Raw genomic sequence first — 23,229 nt, 5'->3', positions numbered from 1 at the left:
TTATGAACATCAGTGTTGATTCCGACTCAGATTAACATGAGTTGGTTTGTTTTTGCCTGAGTAATGGCACAAGGAGGGTCTGAGGTTCTGTAAATTACGAACTCGTTCGTACTCAGCCTCCATTTTGTGATCGCCGCCATTTTATGTTGCCCTCACCTGTTTTTGTCGTCTCTGCCTTTGCGTGTCAGGTGGCTTCTTTGCTTATGTTTACTAACGAGTGTCAGGGTCTGGCCGAGTACACTAATTCCTGTCTGAGCTGATTAATCTCCGTCCGGACTACATGTTGGTTCACACCATTGTTTCCTTTTAGTTATCTTATCTGCTGTCCGCTATAGGTCTCATGCATTCTCCTGTTTCACGACTGTCCTTCTACAACACGCAGCTGTGTTTTCTCTACTTGTAAATCGAATTGTGTGGATTCATTGCTGGTACTCCTGGATCTGTCGGCCGCCTTCGATACGGTGGACCACGCCAGGCTACTCAGCCGGTTGACAGAGATAGGTATTCAGGATAGAGCACTGGGGTGGATAAACTCCTACCTCTCACTTAGAACGCAGAAGGTGGCACTGGGGACGATTTCTTCCACACCCAAACCCCTCAGTTGTGGAGTTCCGCAGGGATCGGCCCTCAGCCCCCTTTTGTTCAATATCTACCTGGCCCCTCTCTTCACGCTAATTGCCAACTGGGGTATCAAGGCAATTTCATATGCCGACGATACCCAGTTGGTATTTCCATACTCGGAGACGTCGCAGGATTCTTTCTCTGATTTTAAAGGCTGTCTCCGGGATATTGCGTACTGGATGAACACCAATAAATTTAAATTCAATGCGAATAAAACCGAAGTCATGTTCTTCGGCAAGGGTCCACCCCCCGCCCCTGAACTCTGGTGGCCGACGGAGTTGGGCCCGCCCCCTTCACCCAGTCACTCGGCAAAAAATCTTGGAGTGAGGTGGGATGTTAACATGTCCTTTACATCCCATATTCAACAAGTGGCCGGATGCTGCATGAGCAAGCTGAGAAACCTCCGGAAAATTCTTAGACTCCTACCGGAGAGCTGTAGAAAAACGGTTGTTCACGCGACTGTCACTTCACGGCTGGACTATGCCAATGGTTTATACCTTGGCCTTCCAAAATACCTGACGCACAAGCTTCAGGTAGTTCAAAATGCGGCTGCGAGACTGTTACTGCGAATTCCTCTCAAGCAGTCAGTCTCTCCGCATCTCCGAACCCTGCATTGGCTATCAGTCGCCAACAGAATAAAATTCAAAGCTCTGACGCTTGCGTTCAGATCTCTGTATGGCTTCTGCCCACAATACCTGAAAAACCGCCTTCCAAGATATGCCCAAAGCCGTGTACTACGGTCCAATGACCGTGTCCAACTGATCGTTCCGCGGGCAAAAAAGGCACGGCTAGGAGGTCGGACCTTCTCAGCCAACGTCGCTGCTCTGTGGAACTCCCTGCCACAAGCAATACAACAGGCCCCCTCCGAACCCTGCTTTAAGAAACTGCTAAAGACGTGGCTTTTCACTCAGCCACGCTAACTCTCCCATTCTTTTGCCTCAGGTTACTTGTGTTCTATTAGCGCCGGGACACCTCCTCGAGAGGTAGCTGTTCGCGCTGTATAAAATCCAGTATTATTATTATTATTATTATCTCTGCCGCCTTCGATACGGTGCCCTATTCGATGCTTCTGGCCAGACTAGCTGCCATCGGTATCCCAGGCCGTGCTTTGGACTGGTTGACCTCGTTTTTGAAAGACAGATCACAGCAAGTGTGGATGCCCCCTCATGCATCCAGGGCTAAGGAACTAACTACGGGAGTTCCGCAGGGGTCTACTTTAAGCCCTCTGCTTTTCAATGTTTATGTGACCCCCCTGGTCTATCTAGCTGTGCAGCTGGGTGCCAAAATAATGGCATATGCTGACGATACCCAGCTGCTCTTCACTTGGCCAAAAAACCACTTAGACCCCTTGACCGTCCAGAGTTGCTTATCAGAAGTTTTCCGTTGGCTGGCATTGGCCCAACTTAAGTGTAATGAGGAGAAGACAGAGATCCTCCTCTATGGGTCTTTCCCGGATAATTTCAGGGAGCAAATCTGGCCCTCCGATCTATCCTGTCCGAACTCAATAGGAGGCCCTGTAAAGAACTTGGGTGTCTGGTTCGGGCAGGACCTAAAGTTCGGGGAGCATATTAAGAAATTAACCTGTACTTGCTATGCCACTATAAAGGCCCTCAGAAGGTTCTTCCCCTTCATCCCTGGTGAGGCTAGAGAGACTGTGCTAAGAGCGCTGATTTTGTCACGCTTGGATTATGCAAATGCACTCTTTAGCGGCCTACTGGAATATATGGTCCATCGACTCCAGGTGATTCAAAACTCTGCAGTCAGACTGATGTTTCAATTACCTAGGAGATCCAGTGTTCGTGGACATCTACGTAGTCTTCATTGGCTACTTGTTGCCAACCGAATTCTGTTTAAAATTCTGGTCCTGGCCTATCGTGCTATCCATCAGTTGGGTCCAGTGTATCTGCGGAATAGATTCGCCCTTTATGCTCCTAATCGGGCTCTCCGCTCCGCCAACCTGTGTCAGATGGTTCAGCCCAAGTTCAAGCTTTCAAGAACAGGCGGCAAGTCCATTTCTGTCAAGGCAGCCAGAGCATGGAATGCTCTTCCCCTGGCTCTTCGAACTGCCCCCTCACTCTCTCAGTTAAAGAAGGGACTTAAAACCCATCTGTTTAATATCACTCTGTAATTTCTTTGTATGTTATGTTGGCTGCCCCTTTTCTCTTTTGACTCACCGCGCCAGGATACTTTTGAGTAATAGAGCGCGTAACAAAAGGCTTTATAACATATAACATAACATAACATTTACTTGAGGGGTCGAGTGACAAACAGAACCGGGAACTTGTGTTGCTTTGGTCTTAAAACATTGTATATAACGTTTGCCTATAGCTCATGCTCTTGTGTGATTGCATTTTGTATTGTATTGTATCATATATAAACCTGTGCGCCACGGAGTTAAGTGGCAGTCTCTTTTGAACCTCGTTGTTCTGACGACTTCTAAGACCACAGAAAAGACTCCAACGCATCCAGAACGCCTCTGCCCGACTCATCCTGGACATCCCCCGACGCAGCCAAAAATCCAGCCACCTGAGGGACCTGCACTGGCTCCCCGTCAACAAAAGGATCACGTTCAGGCTCCTCACCCACGCACACAAGTCTCTCCACGACCTGGGCCCCAAGTACCTCAACGACCGCCTGACCTTCTACACGCCCACCCGCCAGCTACGGTCCACTAGCCTCGCCCTCGCCGCCGTACCACGCATCCGAAGAGCCACTGCCGGAGGTAGATCCTTCTCCTACCTGGCGGCCAAGACATGGCACTCCCTCCCCATCCACCTTCGGCTGACCAAGGACCACCTCACCTTCAGGAGACAACTCAAGACCTGGCTGTTCAAGCAGTAGCGGACCCCTTACCCCAAGCGCCTTGAGACCCTTCCGGGTGAGTAGTGCGCTATACAAGTGTTATGATTGATTGATTGACCACTGTACTAGCTGCAGCTAATAAATACCATCTTCTACGCCAGACGAAGAGTCTGTGTCTCTGTTTTGACAAGGCAGGTGAATCCCGGGGATTTCAGGCGTACCCTGCGCCGCCGGGCCTTAAGGCTGCGGTTCTCCAGATTGCGGGTGCCATTTAAAGGTTAGGCTCACTTTGCTTAATTGATGTCAGCTAAATTAATTTTTAATCGAATTTTGTTATGAACTGCAGACAAAAATTTGAATCAATCATGTTATGCTGCACAGAGGTACATTGAGGGCTATAGCAACCCAACGTGGGTTGCAACTGCCGATCCACGGCAAAATTGGAGTATTTCTAAAAATATTATCTTTGATATAGGATTAGCATGATAAATTGTAAGAAAAAGTAAAACAAAGGTTATAGATGAAGAAAAATGCATTTGTATAAAATATGTAACCTTTTTCAGATGGCACGCATTGTAAAACATTGCGTTTGTCCCCTTTTTGTTTCATGAAACTTACACTGATTGGTTTAAATGGCGCCGCATAACGCTAACCAAGTTGACACTGAGGAAGGAGTTATCTCCGAAACGTGTCTGTCTTTTGCTGAATAAAACGCCGTATGAATATATATATATTTATTTATTACCTACTGGCGGTCGCCAGTAGGTAGTTATAGTTAGGACCTAGTTTCCATAGGAAACCCGCAACATTCTATTGGGAATAACTTTGGCGCCTGTTGTTGAATCTTTGCAAATTTCTCAAAGAAGATGGCCCGCTCCGCTCCTTCCCTGAAAGTCTCGGGAAGATTCGTCAAGCGGGGGCTGAGAAAAAAGGGGGGCCCCAAAACGTGTTTCCCCCATGTTAATTTCCATAGGACGATTTGACACGGCTACATCCCGAACCGCTGAACGGACTTACACCAAATTTGGGAAAATGGTAGGGTCTGGTACGCAGATCGCCCTTTTGGTTGAATGGTGTAAATCCCTCCAGTAGTTCCAGAGAAAATCAAAAGAAAAAAAATATATATATCTGGGCGGAGCCTAACCACACATCTCATCGTGAGATCTGATTGGCTGTCAGCACTTCATCCAAGAAGTGTTGGCAGCCATCTTGGGACCAATATACATGATAGCACCTCATTAAAAAGCATTGCAGTAATAGAAGGTTTTAGGTAGGCATGGGTAAATTTTGCGAATTTTGCAAATTTGTGAATTCGCAATCCGCAAAATCCGCACATTTTTCGGATTCGAGGATTTTGCGGATTTAGTGGGTAATGGCCGGGCTGGAAAACGGTGCACATCGCTAGTGTGAGGGGCAGGGCCAAACGGGCGAGGCTTATATGCGAGTTCACATGCCTCTTGTGTGCATAAAAGGACAGGCACGGATCAGAGAAGCTCGTGGTCACAGGAACTGCACAGGGATTGAGCTCGTGAAAGTCAATTATGCAAAGGCCTCCATCAAGCATCAAAGCTAATTTTCGACGATAGATATGGGGAGAGCGCACACCTACCCAGCCTCGACAAAACACACATTTTTGGGGGTGCTGATTAACTTTGCCATCACACCAAAGAGCGCCGGGGTCCCTCGAGTGACCTGTTCATCAAGTGGGTAAAGGGCGCGAAGACGGTGCACACACCACTAGTGTGTGTTAGGATGGGGCTTATATGCGAGTTCACATGCCTCTTGTGTGTATAAAAGGAGAGGCACGGATCAGAGAATCTCGTGGTCACAGGAACTGCACAGGGATTGAGCTCGTGAAAGCCAATTATGCAAAGGCCTCCATCAAGCATCAAAGCTAATTTTCGACGATAGATATGGGGAGAGCGCACACCTACCTAGCCTCGAAAAAACACACATTTTTGGGGGTGCTGTTTAACTTTGCCATCACACCAAAGAGCGCCGGGGTCCCTCGAGTGACATGTCCATCAAGTGGGTAAAGGGCGCGAAGACGGTGCACACACCACTAGTGTGTGTTAGGACGGGGCTTATATGCAAGTTCACATGCCTCTTGTGTGTATAAAAGGACAGGCACGGATCAGAGAAGCTCGTGGTCACAGGAACTGCACAGGGATTGAGCTTGTGAAAGTCAATTATCCAAAGGCCTCCATCAAGCATCAAAGCAAATTTTCGACGATAGATATGGGGAGAGCGCACACCTACCCAGTCTCGACAAAACACACATTTTTGGGGGTGCTGATTAACTTTGCCATCACACCAAAGAGCGCTGGGGTCCCTAGAGTGACCTGTCCATCAAGTGGGTAAAGGGCGCGAAGACGGTGCACACACCACTAGTGTGGGGAGGGGCCAAACGGACGGGGCTTATATGCGAGTTCACATGCCTCTTGGGTGTATAAAAGGACAGGCACGGATCAGAGGAGCTCTTGGTCACAGGAACTGCACAGGGATTGAGCTCGTGAAAGTCAATTATGCAAAGGCCTCCATCAAGCATCAAAGCTAATTTTCGACGATAGATATGGGGAGAACGCACACCTACCCAGCCTCGACAAAACAGTAAACAGTCACACATCATCCTGCAACTATTTTAGGATGGCGCCGGCAAGCTGCCAGCGCCATCCTAAAATAGTTACTAAATTAGCTTCATCAGGGCACTAATAGTTAAAATAAAGCAGGTGCTCGAGCACCTGCTTTATTTTATCTATTAGTGCTTCCTGTTAAAGCTAACTTAGTAACTATTTTAGGATGGCGCTGGCAGCTTGCCGGCACCTTCCTAAAATAGTTAAAAGTTCAACAGGCTTGAACTTTTGCCCCCCAAATCCGCCGCTCGCGGATCTCGCGGATTTTCAGTAAATTTGCGGGAGTTCGTGGATCGCGGATTTACCGAAAATCCGCGAAATCCGCGAGCGGAACGGATTTTCCGCTCATCCCTAGTTTTAGGACTTTAGTTACATTATAAATCATTTGTTGACGGTACCATACTCATTTTAAGAATTGTGGTGTGTTCTAAGGTGATTTTACCATGTGAAAAAGCCTTCTGCTGGGATATCATGAATCATGTTTGAAAGAAAACTATTATCTAATGCTTTTCCCACATTGGTTTGGAAGCGGATCTATAAGCTAAATTGAAAGCATATTTCCTGTAAATTCACATTATCTTTCTCAGTCATGTGAGAACGAAGTCTGATATTCTCAGTAAAACATGTACATCCAACAAGGCCATAGACTGTCAGTTGATTCCTTTGTGTTCTACTGCAACTTCCCAGAGTGTTCTAAAAAACAACTAGAGCGCTAACAGTCCTACTTATTACAAAGGTATGGCACACCTGAAGCCATCTTATTTGGAATAAAGTGGTAACTCTTAAAACATTTAATTTAAAAAGAAACAAAATGAGGGGGTATATTTTTCCATAGAAAGTATGATTAGTGCTGCACAAAGAAAAATTAGGGCACATTTTGAGTGACTTCTCAAATCCTCTTCTATTTCATTAAAAAATTCTGACATGCAGTCTCCCAAGAAGGCCACCAGAGACAAAAGAGCCCAAATGTAGCCCAAATATCACCCAGATGTAGCCCAAGTATAGCCCAATGACAGAATGTCCCAGAGTGTTCTAAAGCACAACTAGAGCGCTAACAGTCTTACTTATGACAAAAGTATGGCACACCAGAAGCCATCTTGATTGGAATGAAGTGGTAAGCCTGAAAACATTTAATTTGAAAAAGAACAAAATGAGGGGGTTCATTTTGCCATAGAAAGTATGATTAGTGCTTCAGAAAGAAAAATTAGGGCACATTTTGAGTGACTTCTCAAATCCTCTTCTATTTCATTAAAAAATTCTGACATGCAGACTGAAACATGCACTTTCAATACCAGCAGCAGACTTCCCTGGTGAGAAGTAGCTGTACTACAGTGATCTAATAAGCAACTAGTGTGCTAACATTTTGAATTTATGGCAAACGTGTGTCACATCTGAATGCCTTCTTGATGGAATCAAAGTAGAAAACTGAAAGTATTTCCTACTGAGGAGACTGTAGTAAATGAGGAAATTAGGAAGCTTCATAACAAATAAGTCTCCCAAGATGGCCACCAGAGACAAAAGAGCCCAAATGTAGCACAAATATCCCCCAGGTGTTGCCCAAGTATAGCCCAATGACAGAATGTCCCAGAGTGTTCTAAAGCACAACTAGAGCGCTAACAGTCTTACTTATGACAAAAGTATGGCACACCTGAAGTCATCTTGATTGGAATAAAGTGATAACACTTAAAACAATTAATTTGCAAAAGAACAAAATGAGGGGGTTCATTTTGCCATAGAAATTATGATTAGTGCTGCAGAAAGAAAAATTAGGGCACATTTTGACTTCTCAAATCCTCTTCTTTTTCATTAAAAAAATTCTGACATGCAGACTGAAACATGCACTTTGAATACCAGCAGCAGACTTCCCTGGTGAGCAGTAGCTTTACTACAGTGATCTAATGAGCAACTAGAGTGCTAACATTCAGAATTTATGGCAAATGTGTGACACATCTGAAAGCCTTCTTGATGGTGAACCAAAGTAAACAAGCATTGAAAATTCAATAGATCTCGCCCTCGTTTAAGTTAAAGCCATTCTGTTTGTAATGAGGTGGCTTTTTAGCTTTGCTTTTATTAGTGTTTTTCAAACTTTCATGTAAATAGCATGCATATGTATGCATATATGTATATGTATGCATGCATTTATATTTGTATTTATATAGATATGCAGATTATATATTCTACAGAAGAGGGGTGGTCCACAAAGGAATCCAAGTTGAAGTCTATGCGCAGGAAGCTGCGGTGGGAAGGCCGGGACCGCCATGTTGGATTGCCTTCACTCCCTGCGGCCGAATTGACCTGGGTGAAGAGAGAATTCGTTGTGTTGAACCGGCTCGGAGAGATCATGTCCGAGACCTACGATTTACCAACCGGATCAAATGTCGAAATATAATGTGTACAAAATGAAGAAATTTACAGAACTGATAACTTTGTAAATAGCCTTGAAAAAGCCCTGGCGCAATTCGCCACAGGGGCGAAACACGTGTCGGCTGTTCACGCTTTTATCCACACTAATAAAGCAACTTTTCTCTAAAACAAGGACTTCCTTGATTATATTTAAACAAAAAAGGATTGAGCCTAAGGACACTAACATGTAATGCCTAACACACTCATCATCCCCTTCAAATGCAGATTATATATGTTTATATATGTATGCATATATATATACACATATATATATATATTAATGCATATGCATATATATGCATATATATATGTGTATATGTGTGCGTGTAGAGAGAGGTAGAGAGGTAGAGGTGTAGAGGTAGAGAGGTAGAGCGGTAGAGACTAGTAGAGAGAGAAGTAGAGAGAGGTAGAGAGTAGAGAGTGAGTAATAGAGAGTAGAGAGTGAGTAGTAGTGAGTAGTAGAGAGAGTAGCAGAGAGGGAGTAGTAGAGTAGTAGAGTGAATAGTAGAGTGAGTTGAGTAGGAGAGAGTTGTAGAGAGTGAGTAGTAGAGAGTAAGTAGTAGAGAGTGAGTAATAGAGAGTGAGTAGAAGAGAGAATAGTAGAGAGTAGTCGAGAGTGAGTAGTAGAGAGTGAGTGGTAGAGTGAGTAGTAGAGTGAGTTGTAGAGAGTGAGTAGTAGAGAGTAGTAGAGAGTGAAGAGTAAAGAGGGAGGAGTAAAGAGTGAGTAGTAGAGAGTAAGTAGTAGAGAGTGAGTAGTAGAGAGTGAGTAGAAGAGAGAATAGTAGAGAGTAGTAGAGAGTGAGTAGTAGAGAGTGAGTAGTAGAGAGTGAGTAGTAGAGAGTGAGTAGAAGAGAGAATAGTAGAGAGTAGTAGAGAGTGAGTGGTAGAGTGACCAGTAGAGTGAGTAGTAGAGAGTAAGTAGTAGAGAGTGAAGAGTAAAGAGGGAGTAGTAGAGAGAGAGTAGTAGATAGTGAGTAGTAGATAGTGAGTAGTAGAGAGAGAGTAGTAGAGAATGAGTAGTAGAGAGTGCGTATTAGAGAGTAGTGGAGTAGTACAGAGTGAGTAGTAGAGAGTAGTGGAGAAGAATATTCCAAAGTTTTGCACAGCACCACTTGCACAACAAGTCCAATCAAATCGTATCACTTAGAGTCTGCTTTTATTTTCCTCAAGTTTATGTACCACAGCCAGCCGACGCGTTTCGATCTGTACAACAGAACTTCTTCAGGGCGTTCTTATTTCCTTCAAATTATGTCGGTATCCTGTTGTCATATAACTAGATATTTCTTCCAAATGTTAGACGAGTCGTAAGTACATTCTTATTCAAAGTGACTAGGTATCAATTTTACCCACACAATTCGGGCAGACTTGAGTAATTTATAGCATCCTCAAAGTCAGTCTTTCAAAAATTCCAAGTATAGAACATGATCATCCAAATCCAAATGTTTCTCAAGAAAAGTCATTTTCAATCGTTCGGAATATCGGCGTTTGATCAGATATGACCCACGGACACGCATTATGACTTTTCTTGAGAAACATTTGGATTATCATGTAATATACTTTGAAATTTTTGAAAGACTGACTTTGAGGATGCTATAAATTACTCAAGTCCATGGATGCTGCTGGGAACGCCCACGGCAACACCTATTGCACGCCCCTTTAACGCAGGAAACTGCGTTAAAGGGACTGATATTTATCAGGCAGGATTTCGCCACAATAAGTGGCTTAGTCCTGCCTGATAAATATCACTCAGTCTTCTGCGCCACCTGAATGTCACAAAAAGTGATGTTCTGGAGACGCAAAGGGCTCGTAAATAAGGCCCCATAGGTTACACACTCGTTATAGTTAGGAATTAGCATTTAAAAAACCTTTGAAATTCACTGATAAAACCATAGGTTTCACACCAGTTATAGTTAGCTGGACATTTTACTCATACAAAACCATTGACATTCCTCGTTATAGTTAGTTGTACTCACTATAACGCACGCGCCCGCAATCCACTGCTGATGATGTCACATATTACATCATTCATTCAATTATATATATATATATATATATATATATATATAAATATATATATATATATATATATATATATATATATTCCAAAAGGCACAAAGTCAATAAAGTACGCTCTCAGGGCAGAAACAGGCAAACACCGATGGTTTCTTTAGTGCTGTTTATTCCACATATATATATATTACCTACTGGCGGTCGCCAGTAGGTATATATAGTTAGGATTTCTTTCCTATGGGATTTTTGAAAATTCTATGTCGAATAACTTTGGCGTTTGTGGACGGAATTGGCTGAAATTTTCAGGAAAATGGCACATTTTGTTTCTGAGCAGCTCCTAAAAATTTGGGGGGGTTTCGTTAAGGGGGGGCCAAGAAAAAAGGGGGGTCCCAAAACGCGTTTTTAACATTGAGTTTTCCATAGGGCGGTTGGACCCACTTTTAGCTCGAACGGCTGAATGGATTTACACGAAACTTGGCAAAATTGTAGATATGGTTTGCCCGACGTGCCTTTGCTATGTCTCAATATATGTGCTCCAGTGGATTTTGAGAAATTAACATTTTAAAAAACAGATATATCTGTGACAGCGCTCCGGTTAGTGCTCCGGTTTGCGTACCTGACGCGTAACGGAACTTCGCGAAGCGAAGCTGATTAGCTCTCTGGTGTCTGTCAACATTCTAAACAGTCCGGACCGGCCGCCATCTTGTCTCTCGGTAGGATCGAGAGACAAAAGGAGGAGAAAAATGAAGGGGGAATTTAATGAAAGGGGGCAAGGTAGACCCCTCTTGACCCCCTAGGAATGATGTTGGGGTTATTAAAGGGTCCCGTGGGGCAAATAAAAAAAATTAGATTTTTCGCGGTAGAAGCGCTTCCCGGTACGTGAACCGGGTCGCTCACCGGTAGCGTAACAGGAGTTCGCCATTTTGTGTTTCGTTTGAATTAAATCACAAGATGGAGGAAAAACAATGTGGGAAATGGGTATAAGGGGGCACGGGAGACGTATCCTGACCCCTAGGTTTTCTGAGGGTGGCTGAGGAGGCTCATATACGTTGGAATAAAAAAAAATGTTGAATTTTTCGCGCGGTTAGCTGCCGGTACGCGAACCGGGTAGCGAACCGGGAAGCGAACATAGGTGAAAATTAGTGAAAAAAGGTACATTCGAAATTTGGAAAGACTAATTATAGTTAAGGTAGCTCTGAAAAGAGCTTTTGTGTTCTGTGTAAGTTCTAGGTACTTATAAGTAGGTACCAATACACAGTCTTAAATTTTGTATGAAAACTCTGTTTCCCTCATCTGAGAAGTGCACACCATCTCCTCTGTAGATATCTTGCATGTAGTAATGCAAGTTATTGTTGTAGATGGCGCCCATTCCATGGTCTCTCATATAAGCTGAAACAGACTTATTTACATGCTTCCTCGCTTTCTCAATTTGTGGACAAAATTGATTGGACCACCTCCATTTCTGTCTTTGGCATATATTGGAATATACCAAGGCAGTTTGAGGGAAAAGTGCCATTAATTGCTCAAAGGTGTCCTTTAAGAGCATTTCCAGACCTACCCCAGTCAAAGTGCCCAAATCATTTCCTCCACAGTGCACTATTATGAGGTCAGGGTTTGGCAAATGCAAAAAGGTTTTCACCAATGGTATCAATTGGTGACATCTCAATCCTCTTTGCCCAATCCATTTGATATCCACATTTTGAAAATTGAGGTTGTGTAAATTTCTGTTATCAGCATACCTGTGAGCCCAGTGGATATAGCTATGTCCAAGAATCCAGACAGAAAACATGGCGAGAGGAGGTTCTGCTGCAGTCAGATGAAGTGTGGGAATGAAATGGCAGTTGAAACAGTAGGAGTTTGTAAAGAAAAAAAACTGTGGAGTTTCAGTGCTAATGGTTCATTAGCAATGATTGGTGGATTTCCATTGCTGAAAACAGAAAGTTAGGGTGCATGGATGTGTTCTTTGAAAGATGTAATTTGAATGGTTAAGAAAAAATGATTTTATGAAAGTTTGCAGTAGATTAGCAGGTGTACTGAGAGTTCAGAGTTCATTTGAAACATTGTTGTGTGAACTTGTAAACATGAGAGGTCTGGCAGGAGGTAGTTGCTATGGAAAAAGGGCAGAAAGGGCAGAGGGGGGGAAGGGTGTTGATTTGAAAAAAGTGAGGGAAAAGTTTTGATTGGCTGACATGAGAGATATGTGTGATGAATATCAGCATTTCTGTGCCTTTCTTGGTTGCAGCCTCTGGAGTGCACACCTTTTGTTCTACTAAAGAAAAATTGGTGTGTTTCTGAGACTGTTTTGAAATTCAAAAAGCATTTGCTAAGGTGAGATATGGTTTCTTTATTTTAGATAGAGACTAGTATGCTTTTTGGAGAAAATAGGAAAGCCAGCTGTGCATTTAAAAAGATGTTTTGAGTCAAGTGTTTGCATTATTTTTTTCAAGAAGATTTTGCATTCTTTTACAAATTGTAATTGCAGATAATGTTAAGTATTAGTACTGACAAGGTGTGGTTGTACATAGGAGCTGTGCTGTGTTTTCAAATTATGGTCAGAAAATCGTTTTTAAGGAAAATGAATGCTTTTTAAATTTATAAGAATTTATTTACTTGCGATGTGACTCTTGCAAAGCGTGTTTTTTATGGAATAGATGCATGATGCATCTGTGCTGTTTATGCCCCATGGTGCTCCACAGTGTCAATATCAAAAGCGATGCATAAGTGGTGCAAGGGCCTTCTAAATACGCCTCCATGTGTGCTTGGCAATTTTAAGTCACTTGCTCCTGGTGCAAGGGCCTTGTAAATACGCCCCCATGTGTGCTTGGCCATTTTAAGTGACTTACCCCTGGTGCAAGTTCCTTGTAAATACGCCGTCATGTGTGCTTGCACATTTCAAATCACTTCCCCCTGGTGCAAGGGCCTTGTAAATACGCCCCATGTGTGCTTGGCCATTTCAAGTCACTTCCCCCTGGAGCAAGGGCCTCTGAGACTGTTTTGAAATTCAAAATGCATTTGGTAAGGTGAGATATGGTTCCTTTATTTTAGAAAGAGACTAGTATGCTTTTTGGCGAAAATAAGGAAGCCAGCTGTGCATTTAAAATGATGTTTTGTGTCAAGTGTTTGCATTATGTTTTCCAAGAAGATTTTGCATTCTTTTACAAATTGTAATTGCAGATAATGCGAAGTATTAGCACTGACAAGGTGTGCTTCTACATAGGAGCTGTGCTGTGTTTTCAAATTATGATCAGAAAATCGTTTTTAAGGAAAAGGAATGAATAGATGTATGATGCATCTGTGCTGTTTTTGCCCCATGGTGCTCCACATTGTAAATGTTAAAAGCGATGCATAAGTGGTGCAAGGGCCTTGTAAATACACCCCTGTGTGTGCATGGCCATTTTAAGTCACTTACCCCTGGTGCAAGGGCCTTCTAAATATGCCCTAATGTGTGCTTGGCATTTTTAAATCACTTACCCCTGGTGCAAGTTCCTTGTAAATACGCCGTCATGTGTGCTTGCACATTTCAAATCACTTCCCCCTGGTGCAAGTTCCTTGTAAATACGCCGTCATGTGTGCTTGACCATTTCAAGTCACTTTCCCCTGGTGCAAGGGCCTTGTAAATACGCCCCCATGTGTGCTTGGCCATTTCAAGCCACTTCCCCCTGGTGCAAGGGCCTTGTAAATACGCCCCCATGTGTGCTTGGCAATTTTAAGTCACTTCCCCCTGGTGCAAGGGCCTTGTAAATACGCCCCCATGTGTGCTTGGCCATTTCAAGTCACTTTCCCCTGGTGCAAGGGCCTTGTAAATACGCCCTCATGTGTGCTTGGCAATTTTAAGTCACTTCCCCCTGGTGCAAGGGTCTAGTAAATATGCCTTCATGTGTGCTTGGCAATTTTAAGTCAATAACAATAACATCAACAATGTCTGTTCTGGAACAATCTCTAAATAGAAATAGAGTCTCGAAATTAGTTGAGATTAACATATAACAGAGCACAGGTCATATGTAGAAGCATTCCATTCCATTGCTATTTTCTACCATCAAGTATGTTGCAAAATCCTTCCATTCAATTGTTTGCTTACTGTTATTGATTTACTGTTTGTTAATAGTATTTAATAACATTTTTTTAATACATTTTCCACAGATTCAACTCAAGATATTCTTAAAAATTCAAACATGCCCTCAAGGCAAAGAAAAAAAAAAGCAGCAAAGCGACTTACACCCCACCTTGGTAAAAATGGAGATAATGGACCTTTGCAGGAGTCCTCTAGAATTAAAAGTTGTGAAGTCACCAAAATAATTCCGGGTAAGACAACAAAATCTTTTTTAAGAAACATTTGCAGACGAAAAAGTAGCACTAGAGAACATGTTTTAGTTCAGAAGAAGAGAGCCAATTTAAACGGGAAGGAAAGACCCCTCAAAAATGTACATGCTAGAGCAGGAGATAACTCTGTGCATGGTAGTAAAAGGAAAAATCTGTTTAGAGACATTCGTAGACGAATGTTCCGCAACAGGATAATTGGCAATTTGATAAAAAAATGTAAGAAAGGTCAACAGAAAGTGGCTTTTTATAAGAGAAAGAAAAATGTGGAGAAAATTATTGATCAGGCTTTCGAAATTAAGCGAAAGTTATTTATTTTGGTAATCAATAGAATTAGGAAACTAAACAAGGTAATTTATGATTTCAAATCAAATAGTAGATGGAAGAGAGTAGTTAATCGTAGTAATTTTTGTGAAGTTTCCTCAGGAGAATGGATGCATAGTTCAAGTTGTGAGGCATTTTTCAATGAGGAGAGTTACTTCCAGGACAATGATTTGGTGCATGCAGTTGACACCAGTGGTCGAGCATATGAGGTAAAAGATGGTTGTCCGGTTGAAAAAGAAAAACTTGTGTCTGCAGATGCAGAAGAGGTGTTAAGTGATGAGGTTTTAGGGAGACGTCCTAAGGGACCAGTGTACACCTGGAAGTGTAGTTCTATTTGCAGTGTGCAACAGGATTCCATCAATTTGCTTTGTGATTTTGTACGGACATTTAATAAGAAAAGTTTAAAACAAAAAATAAAGTTGTTGCAAGAATTAGATCCTTGCAGAGTGAGAGCAGTGACAGGTTTGTGTGGTCATTCACTGGCTTGTCTTTCCAGGAGATTATGCCAGAGTGTTTTTCATCATTTCAGGATGCTAGCAGTGCATCATAATAAAGTGAGGAAATTAGTTAGAATGTTGTATTATGCTAAGAGTCCAGCAATTATGCTTAAACAATTAAGCACTGCTCTTTTGCATGGTTCTGAAGTAGATGTGCAGAATATTTGTGAAGAAATTGAGTTCTGTTACTTTGCTGGTGAAGAGAACAATGTTGAAATGACCCAGTAGAAGAAGGTAATGTGGAAGAGAGTGTACTGATTTCTAATATAGATAAGTTTCACAAGGAAATTTTCAACTTTCAGGTGAAATCAAGTGAGAGGCCTAATTTCACTTGTGTGTGTTGTCGGCGGACTTATTATAAGAATCAGACTAAGTTAGTGGATTTATATGCAAAAAGTGAAATGGAAAACAATAGTGAATGGAAGGATTTTGCCACATACTTGATGGTAGAAAATTGTTTTGATTTGGGATCGGAACAACGTATGTGTACTTATTGTTTTAACAAATTAAACCAAAACCGGATGCCTGCTAGAGCGGTTCATAATAATCTGGAATTGGTTGACATTCCTTCTGAATTGAAGGATTTAAATACTTATGAATCTATTTTGATTCAAAGTGTCCATCCCTTTCAGGCTATTGCACGAATGGAGCCAAAGACAGGGAAATTGCCTCCATCAGATTTACAGAGAGGATTAAAGGGAAGAGTTGTTTATTTGCCTTTAGATTTGAAGAAAAACATTAATACAATTGGAGTAGAGAAAGTGGAAGAGGAACCTCTAGTTATCCTAGTTAATGGGGTTCCGACAAAGAGTAAGAAAATCTGGCAAGATTTAGTGGATGTTAGGAAAGTCAAAAAGGCAACATTGTATTTGATAAAAAATAATAAGTACTACAAGAATGTATGTGCTGCAGAAGAGGAAGTAAGTGAAGAAGAGGACAGCGATTTGTGTGCTGGGCAAATTGAGAAAGTAGAAGCCTCTAAAAATGAAGAAATATATGAACATTATAGTGTTCATCCTTTGCATTCCAAGGAAGTCATGGGGAATGCTATTGAGTTGTTTCAAATGAAACAAGCCAAAGGGAGTCCCATTAGTGTTTGGGAGGAAAGTTTGGAAGCTCGGTGTTTCCCACAGTTATTTCCCACAGGTCGAGGAGGACGATATGATGAGCGACCTGATCAAATTCCTGCTTCAGAATACCGGACTTTGCGATTGTATGCAGAAGATCCTAGGTTTCGTCAATGCATTCCCTATTTATTTCATCTACTGTTTGAAAGTGATCTGTCTGGACTGTCTTATGCAGTGAACCACATCTTGAAAAGTGGTGTACAACTGCGAAATATCTCGACAAGGGACCTTATGGATAAAGTCAATGTGCAAGACAGTATTTTGGATTCTCACCTGATTAATCTCATGGCATGTCAGCGTGGTACTAATGAGTATTGGTACCGTTGTCATGGTGACTTAAAATGTATGCTGAGGAACTTAGGAACTCCTACTTGGTTCCTCACTCTCAGCTGTGCTGAGTATGGCTGGGAAGACTTACTTGAATTTCTACGAGAGGCAAATGGAAACATTAAAAATATTGAATTCAAGACACCCGGAGAACTGTGCTCTTTGGATCCAGTGAATGTATGCAGGTACTTCAATCATAGATTTGAAGCTATGATGTCTTTCAGCACGAACAAGAAAAATCCACCTCTTGGAGAGGTGTTGGATTTCTTCTGGAGAAAGGAGTATCAAGCAAGAGGTGCTCCTCATATACATTTGCTGCTATGGATCAAAGATGCACTCAAAATTGGAACAGATCCGGATGACTTAGTGATGAGTTTCATAGAACAGTATTCTACATGTGCTGTTCCAAAGACAAAGGAAGATAAAAGTCTAAGAGAACAAGTTTTATGGTTTCAAAGCCATCGTTGTGGAAAGTACTGTCGTCGTAAATTCAGAAACAAGGACAAGTACTACACCAAATGTCGTTTTGCATTTCCACGATCGGTGATATCTAAAGGAAGAGTGAACAATTTGATGTCTTCGCTGCGACAATGTGACGAGGAAATCACCCAAAAACACATACAATTTGAAAAGAAACGAAGAGTCCAAGTACATTAACGACTACAACCCAGTGATTTTGTCCATGTGGAATGCTAACATGGATATACAGTTTGTGGCTGACAACTGTATGGCTGTGGCTCGGTATGTGACGTCTTACATCACAAAAAAAGAAAAGACAGAACTGAAGGATATGTGGGAGGATATTTCCCATGAAAAGAGCCTCAATAAAAAGTTGTACAGTTTCAGTCTGAAGATGTTGTCGCATCGAGAAATCGGAGCTTACGAATGTTCTGACCGGTTATCTTCAGCAAGTCTCTATGCCAAATCTAGGAGTATCATTTGGGCGAGTCTTGGTCTTGCTGCAACGCGTAATCGACTTCTGAAACCTGTACGGGAAATTGAGTATTTGGCGGAGAAGGAGCCAAGCAGTACAGATATTTTGAAGACCAACATGTTGGATACATATTATCCAAATAGAAGCAGTCACCTAGAGAATGTTTGTCTGTATGAGGTTCTACAAAATTACATATTCAAGAGGAACGTCAAGGAAGATATTGATAAAGGAGTGTATGCTGTAATTGGAAGTGAGGGATGTCTGGTCAAGCAAAGAAAATGTCAATTGGTAAATCATCGAAAATTGAATTGCGAATCTCCAGAAAGAAAAGAGTTTTTCTATTTAGCTCTTTTGCAACTTTTCAAGCCTTGGCGTGCAGAAGAGGAATTGCTTGGAGATTTCCTCTGTTACGAAGACTCTTCCAATGCAGCCAAGGAGTCCATAGAATGTCCTGTTTTTCCAAAATATCTAGAAATGTTGAATGCAGAAATCGAGCAGGAAGCAACAATTGCAGCTGAGATTGCTAGAGACAGTTCTCAGGACAGTCAGAGTTCTGTTTCATTGAGTCAGGATCCACTAGGAGAACCAGTTATCGAAATTGAAGCTGCCACTGCCATGATTGAAGTGGAAAGAGCCATGGCACATGCTCAGGAGGATGCGGTTCACTTAGAAGATTTGGAAAGACAACTCAACGTTGAGCAGAGGAAAATATATGACGAAGTTACCAAACAAATTGAGCATGGATTAAGTCATGAGAAGAAAGAGTGCTCATGTACGTCGTTGAAGCCTGTCAGACTGTACGTGAGTGGAAAAGCAGGAACTGGAAAAAGTTTCCTCATTAAAACAATTTCATGTTATCTGCAGAAAAGGACTGAGTCATCGCTGTCTTGTGTTGTCACCGCTCTAACTGGACTGGCAGCACATAACATTAAAGGTATTACTTTGCATCGGCTACTGATGCTGCCAGTGGAGCATGATACCAAATTACAATACCACAAGTTATCTGGAGATGCTTGTTGTGAAGTATCTAGAGTCCTGAACAAGATGAAACTTCTTATCATTGACGAAGTAAGCATGGTTTCCAATGTCATGCTTGCCTTTGTGCATTTGAGAATGCAGGAAGTTCTTAAAACAGAGTATGATATGTTATTTGGTGGCAAACACATCATTGTTTTCGGTGATCTTCTGCAGCTGACACCAGTGAAGTCAAGTCAAGTCAAGTCAATAAATTTATATAGCGCGCTACATACCCAGAGGGTCTCAAGGCGCTTGAAGAAGGGTGGGGAATTACTTGTCAAATATCCACGTTTTAAGTTGCTTTCTGAATGCTAGGTGGTTCTGAGTAAGGCGAAGGTGAGTGGGAAGTGAGTTCCAGGTTTTAGCTGCCAGGTAGGAGAAGGATCTACCTCCCATGGTGGTTTTGTTGATGCGAGGTACAGTGGCAAGGGCTTGGTTGGAGGATCATAGCTGGCAGGAGGGGGTGTAGAAGGACAGACGTGTGTTGAGGCATTCGGGTCCGATTTCGTAGAGTGCTTTGTGTGCGTGGGTTAGGAGCCGGAAAGCAATCCTCTTATTGACGGGGAGCCAGTGGAGGTGTTTCAGGTGACCAGAGATGTGTTCTTTACGCGGGATGTCTAATATGAGCCTGGCTGAAGCATTCTGGATGCGTTGGAGTTTTTTCTGGAGTTTAGCGGAGGTACCGGCGTAGAGGGTGTTTCCGTAGTCCAGTCGGCTCGTGACCAGAGCGTGGGTGACTGTTTTTCTAGTTTCGGTGGGGATCCAGCGAAATGTTTTTTTGAGCATGCGAAGAATGTTGAAGCAAGATGGAGAAACGGCGTTGACTTGTCTGTTCATCGAGAGTGAGGAATCCAGGATGACGCCCAGGTTCTGTGCGTGGTCCGTCGGGATGGGTGCTTTTCCGAGGGCCTCTGGCCACCAAGAGTCATCCCAGGCGGAGGGGGAGGTGCCTAGGATGAGGACTTCTGTTTTGTCTGAGTTCAGTTTCAGACGGCTGTGCTTCATCCATTCGGCTACTTCTTTCATTCCTTCATGCAGGTTGGTTTTGGCAGTGTTAGGGTCTCTGGTGAGTGATAGGATCAGTTGAGTGTCGTCGGCGTAGGAGATGATGTTGAGGTTGTGTTGGCGTGCGATGACCGCGAGGGGGCTCATGTACACGTTGAAGAGGGTGGGGCTGAGTGAAGATCCTTGTGGTACGCCGCAGATGACTTCAGTGGCCTCTGACTTGAATGGTGGAAGGCGGACTCTCTGGGTTCTTCCGGTGAGGAACGAGGTGATCCATTCCAGTGCTTTACCTTGGATTCCGACGTTTCTGAGGCGTTGTAAAAGGGTGCTATGACAGACCGTGTCGAAGGCTGCGGAGAGGTCGAGGAGGATGAGGGCGACTGTGTCTCCATTGTCCAGTAGAGTTCGAATGTCGTCTGTTGCTGCGATAAGGGCGGTTTCAGTGCTGTGCTTGGCTCGGAAGCCGGATTGTGAGGAGTCGAGGGATTTGTTGGTTTCGAGGAATGCGGCGAGCTGGTTGTTGACCGCTTTTTCGATGACTTGGGCCGGGAATGGAAGGAGTGAGATAGGGCGGTAGTTTTTGAGTTCGGTGGGGTCAGCTGTGGGTTTCTTCAGGAGGGCGCTGAGTTCGGCATGTTTCCAGCTTTCCGGGTAGGTTGCGGAGTTGAGGGAGCAGTTGATGATGTCTCGGAGGTGCGATGCTATAATGGAGTCTGCTTTGTTAAAGATGTGGTGAGGGCATGGGTCTGTGGGGGATCCTGAGTGGATAGAGTTCATCAGAATGATGGTGTCCTCAGTGGAGATTGGCTTCCAGTCATTGAGGATGTTCAGGGAGGGTGGGGGTCCTGCAGGGGGTTGGGTGGGTTGGTCTTTGGGTCGGTTGTCGAAGCTGTTGTGGATGTCTGCAATTTTGTTGTGGAAGAATGAGGCTAGGGAGTCGCAGAGGGCTTGAGAGGGGGTGATGTCGTTGGAGTTGGCTGAGGGGTTGGTAAATTCCTTGACGATGTTGAATAATTCCTTGCTGTTGTGGGCGTTGTTATCTAGTCGGTCCTTGAAAGCGGCTTTCTTGGCATTCCGGATCAGTTGGTGGTGTATGCAGGTGGCGTTTTTGAAGGCGTCCTTGGTGCTGGTGGTTGGGTCTTTTTTCCAGGCCTTCTCAAGGGAGCGGCAGAGTTTCTTGGATTTCTTAAGATCATCGTTGAACCAGGAGGCCTTCTTGCTGCCTATTTGGATTTGTCGTTTTTTCAGTGGTGCTAGGATGTCGGCGCTGTTAGATAACCAATGGGTGAGGTTGGTGGCTGCTTGGTCTGGGTTTGAGGAATGGGCTGGGGGGTTTTGAAGAAGCGATGAGGAGATCTGGTCGATGGTGATTTTGTTCCAGTTTCTTTGCAGAGTGGGTTGGGGGTGGTTGTTGGATGTGGGCTTGTTGTAGGTAAAGTGAACGCAGCTGTGGTCAGTCCAAAGGAGAGCTGTAGTGTGGCTGAAGGAGACATGTTTGCTGGAGGTGAAGATAGGGTCGAGTGTGTGACCTGCGATGTGGGTGGGGGTAGTGACAAGTTGTTTAAGTCCGAGGTTGTCGAGGTTGTCCAAAAGGGTGGTGGTGTTGCGGTCGTTGTTCTTTTCAAGGTGAAAGTTGAGGTCTCCCAAATGTATGTAATCCTCGGAGGGGAGCGCGTGTGGAGTGATGAAGTCCGTGGTGTCCTCGCTAAATTGTGCGCGGGGTCCTGGTGGCCTGTAAAGGAGGGTGCCTCTGAGTGTGGTCTTGGGGTCGGTGTGGATCTGGAAGTGAAGGTGTTCAGTGTTGGCGAGATTGACGTCTGAGCTGGTTGAGATGCGGATGGATTTCTTATGGACGATAGCGATGCCTCCTCCTGTGTGGCCGGTACGGTCCTTGCGAATGATCTTATAGCCTTCCGGGATGGCAATGGTGATGTCTGGGGCTGATGTGGCGTTCATCCATGTTTCTGTAAGGAAGGCGACGTCCGGAGAGATGGTGTCTAGTAGATTCCACAGGTCGATGGCGTGCCTGTGGACCGAGCGGGTGTTGAGCAGGATGCATTGTAGGTGGTTGGGGTCGGATATCTGGTGTGTGTTCGTAGATGAGGAGTTGTTCTTGGTGTCGTCGAACTTGCAGGAGTTGCAGGAAAAGGGTCCATGGGTGTGTCCAGGGGCGGCTTGGACGCAGTTGGGGGAGCGCCCGGGGTTAAGGGCTAGGAGGGTGGTGTTTAAACTGCTTACGCATGAAGATACCAGGAAGTGCCTAGGGAGCATTGGCAATGTTAACATATGGTTAAACTTCAATTATGCTGAGCTGCGTGAAAATATGCGTCAGGCGAAGGATGAAGGTTACAAGAATATTCTACAAGATGTTAGAATTGGGAAAGTGACCGAGCGTGGTAAAGAAGCTTTACATGCACGATTACTGTCAGATTTGTATCCAGAAGAAGACGTTCTGCCAGAGGATATTTTTCAGAAAATTACTGAGAAGAAATGTGGAATATGTTTGATGCCAACTCTTGCAGAATGTTCCATCTTCAACAACAAAATGTTGAATTTAGAAAACCAAGAGATTGTGAAACTGGAAGCTATTGACAGAATAGAGCATATGGGAGCAACAATTATTTTGTCTGAGAATTTGAAATCTAAATTGGATTCATTAGAGAAGACTATATCTAAAACTGCTGGTTTTGAAAAGACTCTGAATGTGTGCTTAAATTGCCGTATCATTTTGAGAAGGAATTTACATGTTGAAAGAGGTCTGGTAAATGGATCAATGAGTAATGTTGTTGATTTTGAGAAATACAGAAATAGAGATGGAATAGAATTTTTTAAAATTACATTTGATTGCATTGAGGAAGTACAGCTAATTGGTCGTTGCACAGCTAGGTTTTTGCTTGTAAAAGACTTATATGTTCGCCGTAAGCAGTTTCCTGTTTGCTTGGCATATGCGGTGACAATCCATAAATCGCAAGGTTTAAGTGTAGACACTGCTTTAGTGAATATTGGCAGTTCTGTGTTCAAAGAGGATATGGCTTATGTAGCATTGTCATGAGTCAGAACTTTATCGGGATTGTACTTGATTGACTGTGATGTCACAAACATTTGTGCGGATCTAGATTGTGTTAAGGAATACAATAGGTTAAGAAGAGAGTATGCGCCACATTTGCCTCAATATCCTTTGTTTGAGAAACGTGTGGTAGGCCGGAAACGAA

At 43.4% G+C, this 23,229-nt stretch overlaps 1 pseudogene across 1 annotated transcript in view; it reads right to left on the bottom strand.

Annotated features, from left to right (window-relative positions):
- Nucleotides 1–23,229, bottom strand: part of LOC147717705 (E3 ubiquitin-protein ligase TRIM39-like) — a 948,681-nt pseudogene that overhangs the window by 97,839 nt on the left and 827,613 nt on the right. The window contains exon 6 of the transcript XR_015296086.1: nt 21,833–21,839. The product of XR_015296086.1 is annotated as an E3 ubiquitin-protein ligase TRIM39-like (transcript). The remainder of the gene's footprint in view (nt 1–21,832; nt 21,840–23,229) is intronic.

The sequence above is a fragment of the Lissotriton vulgaris genome, chromosome 5 (genome assembly GCF_964263255.1).
Source record: "Lissotriton vulgaris chromosome 5, aLisVul1.2, whole genome shotgun sequence".
NCBI lineage: Eukaryota > Metazoa > Chordata > Amphibia > Caudata > Salamandridae > Lissotriton > Lissotriton vulgaris.
Note: the sequence above shows the minus strand (reverse complement) of the source record. Positions and strands in the feature narration are given on the sequence as shown.